This window comes from Taudactylus pleione, unplaced genomic scaffold (assembly GCF_031769625.1).
Source record: "Taudactylus pleione unplaced genomic scaffold, aTauple2 ptg000073l, whole genome shotgun sequence".
NCBI classification, from domain to species: domain Eukaryota; kingdom Metazoa; phylum Chordata; class Amphibia; order Anura; family Myobatrachidae; genus Taudactylus; species Taudactylus pleione.
The window spans coordinates 2,993,765-3,012,500 of NW_028284475.1; the positions used below are offsets into that span (position 1 = coordinate 2,993,765).

At 45.3% G+C, this 18,736-nt stretch overlaps 1 pseudogene across 1 annotated transcript in view; it reads left to right on the forward strand.

Moving 5' to 3' along the window:
• Positions 1-2,511: 2,511 nt before the first annotated feature.
• The window catches only part of LOC148532530 (platelet endothelial cell adhesion molecule-like), an 81,602-nt pseudogene continuing 65,377 nt past the window's right edge, over positions 2,512-18,736 (forward strand). The window contains exons 1-4 of the transcript XR_015877705.1: positions 2,512-2,587; positions 2,731-3,012; positions 6,433-6,711; positions 16,464-16,751. The product of XR_015877705.1 is annotated as a platelet endothelial cell adhesion molecule-like (transcript). The remainder of the gene's footprint in view (positions 2,588-2,730; positions 3,013-6,432; positions 6,712-16,463; positions 16,752-18,736) is intronic.

Here is an 18,736-nt window from a genome sequence, read left to right on the forward strand (position 1 = left end):
GATAGCTATACAGCCATACAGCTCAGGAGTTACATTATAATATTATATGTAGTGTTAGTCAGTGTCTGTGTAATGTGTGCAGATAGCCATACAGCCATACAGCTCAGGGGTTACATTATATGTAGTGTTAGTCGGTGTCTGTGTAATGTGTGCAGATAGCCATACAGCCATTCAGCTCAGGGGTTACATTATATGTAGTGTTAGTCGGTGTCTGTGTAATGTGTGCAGATAGCCATACAGCCATACAGCTCAGGGGTTACATTATATGTAGTGTTAGTCGGTGTCTGTGTAATGTGTGCAGATAGCCATACAGCCATACAGCTCAGGGGTTACATTATATGTAGTGTTAGTCGGTGTCTGTGTAATGTGTGCAGATAGCCATATAGCCATACAGCTCAGGGGTTACATTATATGTAGTGTTAGTCAGAGTCTGTGTAATGTGTGCAGATAGCCATACAGCTCAGGGGTTACATTATATGTAGTGTTAGTCAGTGTTTGTGTAAAGTGTGCAGATAGCCATATAGCCATACAGCTCAGGGGTTACATTATATGTAGTGTTAGTCAGTGTCTGTGTAATGTGTGCAGATAGCCATACAGCCATACAGCTCAGGGGTTACATTATATGTAGTGTTAGTCAGTGTCTGTGTAATGTGTGCAGATAGCCATACAGCCATACAGCTCAGGGGTTACATTATATGTAGTGTTAGTCAGTGTCTGTGTAATGTGTGCAGATAGCCATACAGCCATACAGCTCAGGGGTTACATTATATGTAGTGTTAGTCAGTGTCTGTGTAATGTGTGCAGATAGCCATACAGCCATACAGCTCAGGGGTTACATTATATGTAGTGTTAGTCAGTGTCTGTGTAATGTGTGCAGATAGCTATACAGCCATACAGCTAAGGGGTTACATTATATGTAGTGTTAGTCAGTGTGTGTGTAATGTGTGCAGATAGCCGTACAGCCATACAGCTCAGGGATTACATTATACGTAGTGTTAGTCAGTGTCTGTGTAATGTGTGCAGATAGCCATACAGCCATACAGCTCAGGGGTTACATTATATGTAGTGTTAGTCAGTGTCTGTGTAATGTGTGCAGATAGCTATACAGTATGTGCTGGTGCTCTGGGGTTACATTATATGTAGTGTTAGTCCGTTTTTGTGTAATGTGTGCAGATAGCCATACAGTATGTGCTGGTGCTCTGGGGTTACATTATATGTAGTGTTAGTCAGTGTCTGTGTAATGTGTGCAGATAGCCATACAGCCATACAGCTCAGGGGTTACATTATATGTAGTGTTAGTCAGTGTCTGTGTAATGTGTGCAGATAGCCATACAGCCATACAGCTCAGGGGTTACATTATATGTAGTGTTAGTCAGTGTCTGTGTAATGTGTGCAGATAGCCATACAGCCATACAGCTCAGGGGTTACATTATATGTAGTGTTAGTCGGTGTCTGTGTAATGTGTGCAGATAGCCATACAGCCATACAGCTCAGGGGTTACATTATATGTAGTGTTAGTCGGTGTCTGTGTAATGTGTGCAGATAGCCATACAGCCATACAGCTCAGGGGTTACATTATATGTAGTGTTAGTCGGTGTCTGTGTAAAGTGTGCAGATACAGTATGTGCTGGTGCTCTAGGGTTACATTATATATAGTGTTAGTTAGTGTGTGTGTAATGTGTGCAGATAGCCATACAGCCATACAGCTCAGGGGTTACATTATATGTAGTGTTAGTCAGTGTCTGTGTAATGTGTGCAGATAGCTATACAGCCATACAGCTCAGGGGTTACATTATATCATACTTGCCTACATTGTACTTAGCTTTTGCGGGAGACTTGGGGAGAGGAGAAAAATCGGGTTGTGATGGGGGCGGGGCCTGACATCTTGCATCATTAGTCCCCGCCCCCTTCATGACAAATTGCCGCAATTGGCGTAAATTTGCATAAGGGGTGGGGCTAAATGACGTGATTCGTGCAGAATCGCGTAATTAAGCCCCGCCCCCTACACAGAGACCCGCGATTGCCGCGGAAGTTCTCCCCATTCTGCCCACTTCACTAGGAAGTGGGCAGAATGCGGGAGAAATGCCTAGCCTTCCGGGGGTGCGGGGGGTTACCCGAAAAATCGGGAGCCTCCCACGAAAACCGGGAGGGTAGGCATGTATGCATTATATATATTGTGCTCAGCAACATTTACCATGTCTCATTGTCAGTACTGGTCTGCAGATGGTGTCATTTAAACAGTGGCGCACCTTTGGTACATGTGCCTGTAAGGGGACGTGACCTCACGGCACACCCTCATCACAGAGACTGTCCCCGCGGACTAATGTCACCGTGCTGCGCCCGGCTTCCAGTCACTGAGGAGGATGCATTTTGGTGCCACCAACTCAGTGGGGGACAGTGACACGCAGTGCGTTCCTCACCCTCACCTCCTAGTGACCCATCTGGCTGGAATGTATTCTATTACTTCTATCCTGTATATATCCAAAATGGATAAAAATATATTATTTAACTATGTATAATTTTCTTTCTTCTCTGTGCATTGCTGGATTAGCTCTGTACCCTATTAGTACTGTAAGTTATGACTTAGGTAAATTTCCTGTTTTATCTCCCATATCTTTACCAGGAGAAAATGAGATGGATACAATGTAGACAGAGCCTGTCTGTAACCTTACTGCTCTCCCCTTACCTCTTAGTTTCAAGACAAATTATTTTAACTCTTTCCTCTTCTAGAGTTGTCCTTAAATGTGGAAATAAAAATGTCTCCGAGTACAATATATGAAGGTGACGCCATGACCCTGACATGTGACACAGCCCTCGTCCCTCCCGGAGACATCACAGAGCTGCAATTTGCTTTCTACAGAGATGGGCAGAACGTGCAGGAACTCAGTGTATCTGCTACATACAGCGTTCTGTCAGCGCAGCCGGTGCATTCTGGGAAATATACCTGTATGGTGATAACTCCCAGCGACAATGTGAGGAAGGAGAGTGACTGGTTATATATACAGATACAAGGTGAGTGTGAGATTCTGTATCATATGTCTGTACACAGGGGTGCTGAGAGGGGGAGGGGGCTGGTACTAATTACCCTGGCCTGAGCTTGATGGAGGGGCCCGGGTCCACCTCCTCCCCCTCTCCCTTACCTGTCAGTGGCTACTGCTATTAGGCCCCCTCCCCAAAATAACCGGGGCTTGACGTGCCTCACTATGGCCCTGTCTGTACATCTCTCAACATACACACAGCAGAAGGGTGACTCAATTTGACCACATCCGCATTTACTCAAAACTTTTTATGCAAATTGGGAAGCCCCCCTCCCCAGATTCCCTTTGATAAACTATATTATAGTTCTATAATGACTGAATCACTAGAACGTGTTGTCCACACACCAGTGTGAGTGAGTTCTTCCTTATGGTATATCCCAATATTACTGGCCCCTGATACAGAGTCAGATCCAGGCACAATGGGGCACTAAGCACGAGGACCCTCCCTCCCATCTGTCAGTGACAGAAAATCCAATATATATAATAACATAGTGTGGTAGCGCCTTCTAGTGTGGTAAGGATGATTAGTATGTGCACCAGATGAAAGTAGTAAGCAGGCATTAAATATGGTCTTTAGCAATGGTTCCTCAGTGTCTCCTTATGCTCCCTTTCAGGATTTGGCCTCATCCATTATACATACAGTAGCTCCCATGGGGAAACATAAGAAGATGCCTCCCGTTGTGTAGTGTATTCACAATGTATTTACAACACACTAATTAGACACACAGTAAAACAGAAAGGGTTCTTACATGAACATCATCAAAGTTTCGGAGAGAGTCCCAGTATAACACAATAACTCAAACAAGTTTTATCTCTTATGTGACATATTTGAAATCCAGCGAATTTGTTGCATACACTTTGAATATACAATGTATTTTGTTTCCAAATGGGAACTGTACCTCTCATTGCATGCTACATGCTGTCCCCACAGTGCCATACGTGTATCTCGTTACACCTCTGTGTACCTCGTGGCACTCTATGTACTATACAATCATTACTAATGCATCTGTGTACCTTGTGGCACTCTATGTACTGTACAAACATTACTAATGCATCTGTGTACCTTGTGGCACTCTATGTACTGTACAAACATTACTAATGCATCTGTGTACCTTGTGGCAGTCTATGTACTGTACAAACATTACTAATGCATCTGTGTACCTTGTGGCAGTCTATGTACTGTACAAACATTACTAATGCATCTGTGTACCTTGTGGCACTCTATGTACTGTACAAACATTACTAACACATCTGTGTACCTTGTGGCACTCTATGTACTGTACAAACATTACTAATGCATCTGTGTACCTTGTGGCAGTCTATGTACTGTACAAACATTACCAACACATCTGTGTACCTTGTGGCACTCTATGTACTGTACAAACATTACTAATGCATCTGTGTACCTTGTGGCAGTCTATGTACTGTACAAACATTACTAATGCATCTGTGTACCTTGTGGCAGTCTATGTACTGTACAAACATTACTAATGCATCTGTGTACCTTGTGGCACTCTATGTACTGTACAAACATTACTAATGCATCTGTGTACCTTGTGGCACTCTATGTACTGTACAAACATTACCAACACATCTGTGTACCTTGTGGCAGTCTATGTACTGTACAAACATTACTAATGCATCTGTGTACCTTGTGGCAGTCTATGTACTGTACAAACATTACTAATGCATCTGTGTACCTTGTGGCAGTCTATGTACTATATAAACATTACTAATGCATCTGTGTACCTGTGTGGCACGCTATGTACTGTACAAACATTACTAATGCATCTGTGTACCTTGTGGCACTCTATGTACTGTACAAACATTACTAATGCATCTGTATACCTTGTGGCACGCTATGTACTGTACAAACATTACTAATGCATCTGTGTACCTTGTGGCACTCTTTGTACTGTACAAACATTACTAATGCATCTGTGTACCTTGTGGCACGCTATGTACTGTACAAACATTACCAACACATCTGTGTACCTTGTGGCAGTCTATGTACTGTACAAACATTACTAATGCATCTGTGTACCTTGTGGCAGTCTATGTACTGTACAAACATTACTAATGCATCTGTGTACCTTGTGGCACGCTATGTACTGTACAAACATTACCAACACATCTGTGTACCTTGTGGCACGCTATGTGCTGTACAAACATTACCAATGCATCTGTGTACCTTGTGGCACGCTATGTACTGTACAAACATTACTAATGCATCTGTGTACCTTGTGGCACGCTATGTACTGTACAAACATTACCAACACATCTGTGTACCTTGTGGCACGCTATGTACTGTATTCAAACATTACTAATGCATCTGTGTACCTTGTGGCACTCTATGTACTGTACAAACATTACTAATGCATCTGTGTACCTTGTGGCACTCTATGTACTGTACAAACATTACTAATGCATCTGTGTACCTTGTGGCACGCTATGTACTGTACAAACATTACTAATGCATCTGTGTACCTTGTGACACTCTATGTACTGTACAAACATTACTAATGCATCTGTGTACCTTGTGGCATGCTATGTACTGTACAAACATTACCAACACATCTGTGTACCTTGTGGCACGCTATGTACTGTACAAACATTACCAACACATCTGTGTACCTTGTGGCACGCTATGTACTGTACAAACATTACCAACACATCTGTGTACCTTGTGGCACTCTATGTACTGTACAAACATTACCAACACATCTGTGTACCTTGTGGCACTCTATGTACTGTATTCAAACATTACCAACACATCTGTGTACCTTGTGGAACTCTTTGTACTGTACAAACATTACTAATGCATCTGTGTACCTTGTGGAATGCTATGTACTGTACAAACATTACCAACACATCTGTGTACCTTGTGGCACTCTATGTACTGTACAAACATTACTAATGCATCGGTGTACCTTGTGGAATGCTACTCACTGCTCACCTCTGTATACCTTGCGGAAGACTACCACAATTCCATACTTCGTGTGCCCCGCTGTACCTTCGGCATCTGTGCCTACTGTGTTAAACACCTCAGGGCATTTCATGGCTTCCACCTAAGTTATATATATATAATATGGAAACTGCTGATCAGATTAGACACAATGGGCCTGAATCTGAGCACCTGCACCTGTTCTTGAAGCAGCAATCCGCCAATCTGAGCTGAAAATCCATGTGAGTGAAATGGGGGATTGCAGCAGACACAGAACTCCAATACCTGCTGCTGTCCCCCGAGCATACATTTAGAGGAAATTGGTGGGTGGGATATCCTGCAAATATTAAGAAATTCCCCCAAATGAGATCAGTATATTTGTGATGATTTATTTGCTGTAAATTATTCATATTTCTCACCATAACCAGAATTTTTGTATCATATTATCAGATGCTTTTAGTGATCCAATAATAAGTACTAGTCCATCATCAGTGAACGAGGGCGACGCGATGACTCTGACCTGTTACACAAGACGTAACCCGGCCGCAGTTATTACAGGACTACACTTTGCTTTCTACAGAGATCAGCAGCCGGTGCGGGATTTCCATACATCAGCTACATACAGCGTTCCGTCAGCACAGCTGGTGCATTCTGGGGATTATACCTGTGATGTCAGAACTCCCAGCCGCAGTGTGACAAAGAGGAGCAGCGTGTTACATATACAGATAGGTGAGTGTGTGATGCTGATATCATATGTCTGTGTACTTCCCAGCATTACATACAGCAACATCAGGACACAAATTATACACAACTCCCTCCACTGTGCCACAGTAATAATTACACAGACTGTGCCCCCAAATGGGGTATATCACCCTTTTACAGTGGCGTCACTAGGGGGGTGTGGCCCGCACTGGGTGTCACCATTCAAGGGGGTGACATCAAGAAGAACAGCGTGTCACACCCGCGGGCTGCACACCCACGGCACCACCGCCGACCATGCTGCTGGAGCCGGAGGAGACACTTTTTAATGTATATGCAGATCCGTCCTGCCGTACGCTGGTCCTCTCTGCTCTGCCCACCGCCGTCTGGGTGAGCTGCACATTCTCTCACCGCGGCTGGCTACCAGAGCCACACACAGGCACAGAGAATCTTCGCGCACGCCGGCTCCGCTTGTTTTTCTGGGAGCCGCCCAGCCTGATGGAGAAGGAGGAGGGACTAGGTGCCTCTGAGCGCGCTGCGTGTCAAGAACAGAAGAAGGACTCAAGACAAGTGAGCACCCCACCCGGACACACCCAGAGGTAAGTACTGACTCACTGCACAGGGGGGGCACAGCATAAGGGGGATTACTGGGGACCGGGGCCACTGCATAAGGGGCGCTGGAAGCACAGCTTAAGGGACATTGCTGGGGGCACTGTATAAGGGCACTACTGGGAGCACACCAGGCACTGCGTAAGAGGCGCTACTGGGGGCACAGCTTAAGGGGCATTGCTGGGGGCACTGCCACTACATAAGAGAGGCAATACAGAAGGCACTGTATAAGGGCACTACTGGGGGCACAGCTTAAGGGGCATTGCTGGGGCACTGCATAAGGGAGGCAATACTGGGGCCACTGCATAAGGGGCGCTACTGGGGGCACAGCTTAAGGGGCATTGCTGGGGGTACTGCCACTACATAAGAGAGGCAATACAGAAGGCACTGTATAAGGGCACTACTGGGGGCACAGCTTAAGGGGCATTGCTGGGGCACTGCATAAGGGAGGCAATACTGGGGCCACTGCACAAGGGGCGCTACTGGGGGCACAGCTTAAGGGGCATTGCTGGGGGCACTGCATAAGAGGCAATACTGGGGGCACTGTAAAAGGGCACTACTGGGGGCACAGCTTAAGGGGCATTGCTGGGGGCACTGTATAAGGGCACTACTGGGGGCACACCAGGCACAGCTTAAGGGGCACTGCATAAGAGGTGCTACTGGGGGCACAGCTTAAGGGGCATTGCTGGGGGCACTGTATAAGGGCACTACTGGGGGCACACCAGGCACAGCTTAAGGGGCACTGCATAAGAGGTGCTACTGGGGGCACAGCTGAAGGGGCATTTCTGGGGGCACTGCATAAGAGAGGCAATACTGGGGGCACAACATAAGGGGCATTGCTGGGGGCACTACATTAGAGGCACTACTGGGGGCACTGTATAAGGGGCAATGTATAAGACACACTACTGGGGATGCTGCATAAGGGGCACTACTGGGGGCCCAACATAAGGGGCATTACTGGGGCACGGCATCAGGGGCACTACTGGGGCACTGCATAAGGAGTGCTACTGGTGGTAAAGTATAATGGGCGCTACTGGGGGAACTGTGTAAGGGGCACTACTGGGGGTACAGCATATGGGGCTCTAATACAGGGGGCATTGCATATTGGGCACATCTACAGAGGGCATTGCATAAAGGGGCACTACTACAGGGGGAACTGCATAATGGGCACAACTATAGGGGCATTGCATAAGGGGCACTACTACTGGGGGCAGTGAATAAGGGGCATTCCATGGAGGTAATGCGAGTGCTTGTCCATCTGCAAATGGAAACTCTTGCTGCCCATTGATTTAACATATATTTAGTGATAGTACAAAAACAGCACTAAGGATTCCATGTGGTGTAATACAAGGCCCATGTGGGGGGGGGTGACACCATGAGCTACCACACCGGGTGACACCAACCCTAGTGACGCCTCTGCCCTTTTATGGCACAAATTCGGGCTGCTTTCTCATGACTGGGACTATAGGAGAGGTTTGTGACCATAGGGCTCATTATTATCAACATATAATAATTGTTTAGACCTCTTTTCTGCCCAGCAGTTTGATGCATTGTGTGTTGGTGTGTGTTGCTGATGCTTCTCACATCCCTCCCAATAGTCCTTGTTATCATAGGTCCGTCACAGTCCACGGGTCACAGGGCTTACTGAAATGTGGGCATGGCCTCAAAAAGTGTGGTAATAGCTGGGCGAGATGTAACAGATAAAGGGCGGCTCTCGGTGGATCATGACGGGACTCCTTTCTGTAATTTCCCCAGAAATAAATGTCACCCATTGCACTGGCTACCAGCAAAACTGCAACTTCCCTCAGTCAGAGGTGATTATCATTCACTACCTGGCCGTGTAACAGTAATGCAGCATTGCCCGGTTATTATTTTCACATTTATAGCTAAACACATTTTAGACTGTAATTAATGCAGAGTTTGGTCACAATCTATTGCAGCACAATCTCTTCCTATCTGCAAATTGCCCCGATCCTCACATCTCATTCTTCACAAATGTTTTCAGTTATTGATAAGCTCAATTGGAGATGTCCATGGACTCCTGTGATTTATATTTATTTCTAAACTCATCATCATGTTTTACCTTTGGTAGAATCCACCTCATGTATTTTTGTTTTTCTTTTGGTTTTAGAATTGAAAAATGGTCAAAAAAAATGGTAAAATCATGTTATTTTGTATTATTTTTGCGTCTGTTAGTTTTTTTTATTACAGATGAGCGGTTCGGTTTTACTTGGTTTAACTTGGTTATGTTCGGATCTCAAAAACGGCATCATATTGGCTATCCGTCTCTGACGTGTTTTGGATAGCCAATAACATGAATCCAAACTAATCTGAACTTGCGCTAATTTGGCAAATAGAAGAGAGTCAAAACCAAACTGTTCATCTCTAGTTTTTATTAGTGCTGAGCGGTTCGGTTTTCCTGGAAACAGAAAACATCTGAACCTCAGAGGATCCGAGTGATTCTGAGTCCCGGCTCCGGTCTTCCCGTCAAGTTCAGATCCCAAAACGAGGCAAAATGTCATCTTCTCAGCATCACATCTCGTGTGTTTTGGATTGGATATAAAAGTCTGGGTGGGAAATCCCAATGGATGACGATCTCAACAGGGGCTGTAAGTACCCTAACCCACCCCCTCTCCCCCCTAACCCTCCCTTAGTGGTGCCTAATTCTAACCTCCCCCCAGTGGTGCCTAACCCTAACCCCCCTTCCCACACCCTAAACCTGCCTAACCCTAACCTATTTCCAGTTGTGCCTAACCCTAACCCCCACTGCTTGTAGCCTAACCATAACCCTCCCAGGGAAGGGAGGGCTGCCCAACCCTAATAATCCCCTGGGGGCCCTAAAGCTAACCCTCCCCCCCCAACTCGCGGCTAACAGTTAACATGCCCCGCTTACCTTCATTCGGGATGGCGGGTGTCGGGATTTTGGCAACAGGCTAAAGATAGGCGTCAGGATTTCAATGCCTATCATTAATCCAGAGTCAGGATTTCGATGGCTGGCATCCTGGCCACCGGTAAATGAACTATGGCCCTGATTCAGACCCACTCGCGAGCGGCTGTTCGCTCGCAAGTGGGTCGATGTTCTGCACTGAGCATGCGCACGACGGAGGGAGCTCCGTCGTGCGCATGCGCCAGACACGACGAGCGAAGGAAAGTCCTTCGCTCGTTGTGTCTGATCAAAGGGGGCGTGCTGTCGATGTTGATTGACAGCACGCCCCCTTTGGTGGGCGTGCCGGGGGCGTGCCTCCCTGACGGGGGCGTTCCCACGGGAACGCCTCCCGTCAGAAGCCGGCCCACTGACATCACTAGTGATGTCAGTGGGAGTGATTTTGGCTCTGATAGAGCCAAAATCACTCCGGAGCTTGCGGTTGAAAACCTCAACCGCAGGCTCCGGCTCGCAGTTTCGATGGTCGCGATGGTCGTGACCATCGCGGCCATCAAAATGCACGCTCGTATGGGCTGTGGGTGGTGACCCACAGCTATACGAGCGTCCAGGAGGACGCTCCATTTTTATGGAGGGCGGCCCTCATTCAGAGCGTGCGCTCTGCTCAGAGCGTACGGCTCTGAATCAGGGCCTATATCCCTAAAAGTCCCTCCTTCGTTATCGGGCACATAGGAGAGTGGAGGGAGAGAGTGTGGGACTGTGGGCTGGAGCACTGTAATAGGAAAACTGCCATTAGTATGTCGTAAGGGCGCCATTAAGATGCCATTAGGACCAGGAGGAGTAAGTAGAAGTGGAAATAGTTTTTAAATAGTACCTGGAGCAGGTGCCGGGTGGAAAGAGTGACTCAGGCATTCTCATTGTCAGTGTGTTTGTTTTGTTTGTCAAACACACTGACTACACACACAGACAAACACACTGACTACACACACAGACAAACACAGTGACTGCACACACACACAGTGACTGTACACATACCACACACACACAGTGACTGCACACACTGACTACACACACAGACAAACACACTGACTACACACGCAGACAAACACACTGACTACACACACAGACAAACACAGTGACTACACACACTGACTACTCACACAGACAAACACAGTGACTGCACACACACCACACACACACAGTGACTGTACACACACCACACACACACAGTGACTGCACACACTGCATTGCAAACAAACAGGCTTTGTGTGTGGTGCTGTTGATTGCTTTTTTGTTGTTTGTTTAAGTGAACCTTCTCCTTTTTTTCCTCTAGGAAATCTATCAGTGCAGTATACTACTGTATATTGTTTACTTGTCCAAAAATATACTCTACTGTGTCTGAGGCTGCTGCACCCCAAGGAGAGCTCTTTGTTTTGAGTTTTTTTCCAGTTATACAAAAAAAAAATAATTCCCCTGTTATTTTCTAAAACAAAACAACCTGCAGTATTTTCTAATTAAACTTAAAAATGATATTATGTATGAGGTGTGTGTTCAGACAAGTGATGCAGCGTATATAATTACTATTATGTGTTTGGTGGTATCCCCCGTCATCTACACTACAAAACAATTCTCACAAAGGAGACCTGTTCCTCCTAGTGCGTAAAAACAATTGCCAGTGTTTGTGTAAAAAAAAAAAATGCAATTACTGAAAAATATTTGCATACAGTACTGTGTTTTCCTTCCAGTGTAAGCAACATTGTGTGCGGTGCTGTCCCCCCATCATATGCACCCCAAAACAAATCTCACATGTAAAACACTATTTCTTGGCTGGTGTCAAAAATTAAACCAATCATGGTCCAGGAGATGGAAGAGCAGGAGCAGCAACCAAGTACTAGTGCTGTGGCTGCTGCCAGTCATGATAGTACTTCAACATCTACTAAAGGTGGTCAAGGGAAAAGAAGGTTTAAGAAAGGGCACCTGAAATCTAAACAATATTTCACAATCTTAAAAAAAATTTCACCTCTAAAAATAAAGAGAATATTAAGCTGAAAAAATGTTAAATTGGCATGCACCACACGCAGTGACAAGGAAAGGCTCAGACCATGGGCTTCCTTTGCAAGTGGTGGTCCTGCTAATGCTGTTTCATGTCCTAGAATGTCTATTACGGAAGTTGGGGCCAAACACAGTCAGGCATCTTCTATAACCTTGCAGGTAAATCCTTCTAGATCTGAGTCTAGAGGTGTCACCTTTTAAATAGGCAAATCAGTGAACAAAAAAGAACACTAAGGCTGAAGAACAAACTGTGTGTTCACAAACTTCACAGATTCCTGAGGAGAGTCTAAGGGCATCCACGAGTGCTATGTGTGAGTCTGACATTTCTGATCCTGTAATTGTAGATGAGCCTCCTTCCACCATTTCTGCACCCTTTGCAAATGTGAGGATGATTAGTGATAAAGGTAACGCTGATGACATAGAAATTGAGGATTCTACAGTGGTAGTGCAACAGGATGAGGGGGATATTTGTGTATTTGACGCTAATGAGGATGTTAATGATGAATGTGCTGGACAAGAAGAAGTTGATAAGAAGATGGCAATTGACCAAAAGAGCCTCTTGTTTAATGTGGAATAATTTTTGCTCAAATCCTAACAACATTTGTCAAGCCATCTGTACAGGCCAAAGTAAGTGGAGGTAGGGACATAAACCATCTAGGAACCCCCTTCCTGTTACGTCATTTGCAGCGAGTTCATGCAAATTATTTGGGAAAATGGCAAAAATTCGGTAAATTAATAACAACTACAAGTAATCCAGCATCAGCTCCCAGCACATGCAATCGCTGCCAACACCTATCATGTATCTCCCCAATAATGATTGGAGGTAGTTCTCCTGCATCCAATTTGTGAAAGCTGTCTCCTTCCCTATCCAAGATTCCCCAGAAGAATCCTTGCACGCTAGGGTTGCTGCTATCAGGGGTGAATCTTCATCACAGAACGGGACCAAGAAGACTAGTAGTTTCAAACTACAAATGACAGTGAAACAATCATTTGCAAGAGGAAGCAAGTATGACAGCTGCCATCCTGTTGCTCAGTGGGTTACTGAAGCCATGATGGCTATGCTAGTATTAGATCTGTGTCCAATATCCACTATCAATGCATCTGGTTTTAGACACTTAGTTGAGGTCATGTGTCCCAGCTACCAAATTCCATCTTACCAGAACACCAATTCCTCACTTGTACCAGGACGTTAAAAAAGTATTTTTTGGCCTAGAAAATGTCATTGTATCCACTTAACTACAGATCTGTGGACAAGCGGTAATGGTCAAACTAAAGATTACATGACTGTGACAGCAGACTGGGTAGGTGTATCGACTTCAACAGAAACTGTATCTAAAACACAACACCAGCTCATTCACAGACAGGCTACTCTCTGTATCACCGGCTTCACTAAGAGGCATACCGGTGTCAACCTGTTGGAAAAGATCAGGAATGTTATAGCAAAATGGATTACCCCGCTATGACTCTCATCAGGATTTGCCATGTCCGACAATGCAAGTAACATTATACAAACATTACAGCTGGGTGAATTTGAACACATACTATGGTCAGAATTTCTTAAAAAATGACAGGTGCGTGCAGGACATGCTGTCTGTGGCTGAAAAAATTGCTGGGCACTTTAGGCATTTAGCAACTGTATGTAGGTGATTGCAGCGGCTGCAAAAATGGTTCAATTTGCCACCAACTGAAGCTAGAGGTAGTAACTAGGTGTAATTCCACCCTATATACAGTATGCTTCAATGACTGGAGAAATAGTAAAAAGTCATCCAAACCTACAACTAACCATGACATAGGAAGACAAGGGGAAATGTATTGAATACTCCTCCATTTTATGCAAGATACTAAAACCATTTGTAATAGTAACCAATATAATAGTCTAGCTATTGCCAGCCTTAATTAGGTGATTCTGTTAGTTAAACTACTGGATAATGTTAATAATATTGTATGGAAAAAAACAGGCCTATATTACATGAATTTTTTAAAATCAGTTTTAAAGAAAACCAATACCGAACCAAAAACCAAAACACGGGGTCACGGGGGTCCGCACACATCTCTAGTTTAAAGTGTTGGTTGCAATAAAGTCTTATTTCCTGTTTCATTGTCCAATTATATTTCTCATGCAGTAGGAAAAGTTTCTAAATATAAATGTTTCCAGTAAGACCTATTTTGCAGTAAGTGGGTTCATAAAGAATGGATATGAAGTCCCAGCGGCTGAATAGTCGCCTGTTCATATCCTGACGCCATCAGCCCGAAGGGAGAAGATCCCGACAGGGCAGGTAAGTAGCTTATCCCTACCTCTATCCCCCCTAACCCTCCCTTAGTGATGCCTAACCTTAACCTCTCCCCGGGGGTGCCTAACCCTACCCCCCCTACTGCACCCGAAACCTAACCCTCCAGGAGGAATGCCTAACTCTAACCTCACCCTGGGGGTACCTAATGCTAACCCTAATCCTTGGGGTGCCTAACGCTAACCCTTATCCTTGGGGTGCCTAATGCTAACCCCCAAGCCTAACCCCACTACGACCCTAAACCTTACCCTCCCCCTCGGATAACGCTAAAGGCGCCCTGGACTTACATCGTTCAACGTGTCATCCTTCGGCATTCCGGCGTCGGGATTAAGATAGGCATTGGTAATTTGATGCCTATCTTAACTCCCTTTTCGGGATTCAGATGTCGGTATTGAGACCGGCGGTCTCATAACTACATCCCGGTCTGTAACTAGTGGGTTAAATAATTAATTGCTACATGGGCATATAGGTTGTAACACATATACCCTCTGCTAGGTCCCATTAAGGTTTGAAAAGGACATTGTATTCATGTAGTTGTAGTCTATGCAAAGACTGGTCAGATTACCTTTGGTGATAAACAAGACATAAATTGAGGGGCCCTAACTTGTACCTGTCATTATTAGTAGATGTATAATGAGCCCTTAATACCTTATATGGTGTTACTTGTAGACAGTTAGCCACATTCCAGTGGGGTCATCATTGTAAGATGTGTAGAGACGCTAAGCATTATGGGTTACTGAGACTTTACACAAAGGGTCTTTGAAACAGAGTTTATCTCCAGACATTTTAGGATACGTCATAACTGTATTTCTTTGTCCGAGTATATCTTAGTGCTTACAGAGCATGTGACAGATATAAGATTGGTCCATACTATGTTGTACCAATCAGTGCTTGGCACCCCGTATGTAACCAATATGGGCTTAATATCCGGAAAGCCAACACCCAGACTATGGTATATAAATCAAGACACAGTCAAAGGCTCTTTGGCTCATGTATGGACCTGAGACTGCAGTAGGGTGCCTGCAATGTAAATTGAACTGCCTGGGTGTTATTGAAACGAGGGTTCCCCAGATGTAGTACATCTTATGTTGAAGATAATGAATCATTGGTGTCATCTGAATATATAGACAAAAGTTGAGTATACTGTATAATTTGGATGTTAATTGTTTGTTTGTTACTTGTAAATAAAGTGTGTTAATTTGTAATCACTGAAATGGTCACGTCTGTAACTATTCATTTCGATCAGAGTGAAACCCACCGTTCTGCACGGTCCATAAGTCTATAGCTCCTGAATGCAGTGCTTACCTAAAGGTTCCTGGTGGCTGTTAGTGCGGATCCCCTGCTCTGATAGTGTCAGTGTTTCCTAGCAAGGTACAGAAGATGTCTATGCAGGTGCTGCATATCCTTCAATAGAATGAAGAAACTACTAGTAATGAAACATACAGTAGTAGGAGCACAGACTGGTTCCGGGGTGTATCTTTAATGGGTGCAGGGTGTGTGGTACACATGGGCTCTGCATCGTCGGGTCTTCCAGCGCTGCTCAAATGCCGGAAACTGGCCGCAAGTAGACTCTGGGCACACTCTAGTGCCCAGAGTCTACTGATTCTACGGTGCCTGGGCAGCCGCGTCAGTGATGGGGATGCAGTCTGGCCCCCTCCTCTCTAAAGACACCCCTGGACTGATTAGTGGTGACTCTATAGTGTGGGAAGCTGTACACTGGGGAGGAAGGAGTCTGGGGCAGGGGGAGGTGTCAAACAGGGGCTGCACCCCCATCTCACACTGGCTCCATGATGTGGGACATTATACACTATGCAGGTTACATATATCTGTGCACATCACACAACCAAGAACAGTAGTACATTACATGAGATCTGCATTATTGTGTACCGTTTGCTGGCTGTAAATGACCCACATGTCACACCGTACCTAATATTTGTTAACATCTTTTTCAGCTACATTTAGTGATCCAAAAATAAAAACTACCCAATCATCAGTGACAGAGGGCGATGAGATGACTCTGACCTGTGACACAAGACGTAACCTGGTCACAGCTACTACAGGACTACAGTTTGCTTTCTACAGAGATGTGTGGAATGTGTGGACTGTGCAAACATTCGGCGCATCAGCTACATACACAGTTACATCAGCTAAGGGGGAGGATTCTGGGGATTATTCCTGTGCGGTGAGATCTCCCAGCAATACAATGATCAAGAGGAGCAACGTGTTATCTATACAGATAGGTGAGTGTGTGATACTGATATCATATGTCTGTGTACTCCCCAGCATTACATAGGGCAACATCAGGACACAAATTGTATACAACCCCCTCCACAGAGCCACAGTAACATTTATACAGACCGTGCCCCCAAATGGGAATTCCCAACTTTTGATTCTAAAAAATCATGGCTGCCATGTCATATATGGGACAGCTGGTTATATACTGTGTGTGTCCATATAGTTAATTATAGGAAATATATATTGATTTTTTATACCTGTTCACCAACCGGCAGTGTGATATATTCCGTGTTATTTTTGTGAAATTGTAACACAAGCAGTTAGAGCAGATGGCATTTAGGTCACTGCAGGCAGCATACAAGGCAAAGGTCAGTGCAGGCAGCATACAAGGCAGAGGTCAGTGCAGGCAGCATACAAGGCAGAGGTCAGTGCAGGCAGCATACAAGGCAGAGGTCAGTGCAGGCAGCATACAATGCAGAGGTCAGTGCAGGCAGCATACAAGGCAGACGGGAGGTCAGGAAACGGGCTGAGAGGGATTATTGGAGCATGGAAACACTAACATATAACAAGTATAACCAGCACTGTACTAGTGATGAAGGCTGCTATTTAATAAGCTGGTTCCAAAGAGATTCAGGCCCAGGAACAACCACCAGATGACATATAAGGAAAGGGTCCAACAGCATAGGACAAACCAAAGGGCTGAAACAGAGAAAAGTCACAACAGCAGGAAATCAGTCACCAAGTGAAAAATCTATAATCTGTTATTAATTATAATGAGGAACAGGGCAATACATTATGTAGTGATGTCATACTCCTCGATCTTTGCTTATGCAGCTATTCTTATGCCAAACTCCATGGGTTGGGGAAGCACATTTTCAGTGGGTACAGTGATTGCTAGGAGGACGTGGGGTGATGTGAGAGTAATCATGGTAAGTACCGTGCTGGGTGTATATACACACACACCACTCCTGTATGCAGCAGCCGGTCACACAGAGACACGAAACCCACACCAAGCATGTTACAGGCCTCTCTCCCAGTAGACAGATCAGTGAGCACTGCTGGACACCGGACCTTGTTTATCATCTCCAACATAGTAACTGGGGAACACAAGGACATTACTCCTTATAGAGGAAAGCAAGTAATATGGGGTAGAGAATAGGATTACAGTGATGTCTATATGGGGTTCTTCTTCCTGTTATTTTTTGTCTCTCTAGCTTGTGTCTGAAACTAGGAACTCCTATACTTGTACTCTCTATATTATTATACCTTATACGGGATGGTAACTCAAGCACCTTAGCGGTGTAACAAACAATGGGCCTGATCAGAGATCCGACGATGAACATATATCTCCGATTGTTTGGGGTCTGCGTCTGCACAGGACCAAATTTGCGCAGGATTTCTAGAGGGGGGAATCCAAATGCTTGATTTTAAAGCGAGTGTGGCCAGCCCATGAAGAGGGCGTAATCAGCACTTAACAAGCTATAATTTACAGTATACGAAGTACAGTATAGTGTACGTAATCATTCTGACATATACAGGACCAGCAATCAACGTAAGCCATTATATGCAAAACTAGGACCATCCTGTCTGAGATGAGCACCATTGGGATGCAATCGGGAAACCGACTGTCTTAATTCCGACAGCCGGCTTCCCGATTGCTTTATCCCGGCGTGGGATAAAGGACCGGCGTCTATATCTAGACGCCTGTCATTTACCCGACGCCGGGCGCCGCCAGCGGACAGCCGCGGGGGGAGGGTTAAGTTTAGGGCACCCGGGGGGGACTTAGAGTTAGGCACTCCCCCGGGAGGGTTAGGGTTAGGCTAGGGGGAGGGAGGGTTAGGCACCCCCGGGGGGGACTTAGGGTTAGGCAGTGGGGAAGGGAGGGTTAGGGTTAGGCACTTAGAGGGGGGATTAGGGTTAGGCACTTGGGGGGAGGTTAGGGTTAGGCATCCCTAAGGAGGGTTAGGGGGTTAGGTTAGTAGATACTTAC